Source organism: Haliaeetus leucocephalus, unplaced genomic scaffold (genome assembly GCF_000737465.1).
Source record: "Haliaeetus leucocephalus isolate CR32 unplaced genomic scaffold, Haliaeetus_leucocephalus-4.0 Scaffold222, whole genome shotgun sequence".
Classification (NCBI taxonomy): domain Eukaryota; kingdom Metazoa; phylum Chordata; class Aves; order Accipitriformes; family Accipitridae; genus Haliaeetus; species Haliaeetus leucocephalus.
The window spans coordinates 524,276-525,093 of NW_010972658.1; the positions used below are offsets into that span (position 1 = coordinate 524,276).

Below are 818 nucleotides of genomic sequence, written 5' to 3' on the forward strand. Positions count from 1 at the left end.
GGGGGGGGGGGTGGTGTGGGAGCAGGAAAGGAGGAGAGGGCTCTTGTTTTGGGAGGTCCGGACAGCTGCGTGGTTGCAGGAGGCGGCAGCTGCAGCTCCCGAGGTGTCTCTTGGGAAGCTCGTCCTGGGGCCAGTGGCTGGTTGCTCGGGTCTGCAGGAGAAGGCGAGTCTCCGCCGCCCGGGTCCCCCTGGCTCTCTGCTCCCGGCTGCGTTTGCGTCCGAGGCCGGAGTACTTCAGTGCTTTTTTTTTTTTTTTTAAAGGGCGGGAGGAGGTACTGAGTCGCCGGTGGGCTGCAGACCACCGTTGGTGATAGGAGGGGGAAGAGAGCGGGGGACGGGTTTATTTGTACCGAATATAATTAACTAATCACGGTCACCGCAGTCAGCGGGAGATAACTAATCTGTTGCCTTGTGGGTTTTCGGTCTTAGTTGCATGTATATTTGCTGGAGAGGTTATGCTTTTTCTGGGTGTCACCTAAATGAAGCTCCCCGGAGCTGGGAGCAATCAAATTAAGTTTTTAACACCCACGTTACCAGAGTCTTGTAGCGAATGACTTGGGACTTGGCCAGTGTGGGGGCTCGCATGCTGCAAGGGGAAGTGCCTGCTGCTTTCTGTGGCCGACTGGGGGGGCGACGGCGGCTCCAGCCTCCCAAACTAACGCACTTTTGAGGTGTGCGAAGGAACTTTTTGTTACTCCCAGTAGGATATAGGGCACTTGTTTCTGATTTCCCGTGGAACAGGGAGCTCCATATGTGGTATGGTTTTGTCTTGGTCCGTCCCCCCCCCCCCCCCCCCCCACCTTGTTTCCTCCCTTTTT

The 818-nt window shown here is 56.6% G+C and overlaps 1 protein-coding gene across 2 annotated transcripts in view; it reads left to right on the top strand.

The window, feature by feature from the left end:
* Window positions 1-818, top strand: part of CTNNB1 (catenin (cadherin-associated protein), beta 1, 88kDa) — a 23,520-nt gene that overhangs the window by 595 nt on the left and 22,107 nt on the right. The window lies entirely within an intron of this gene.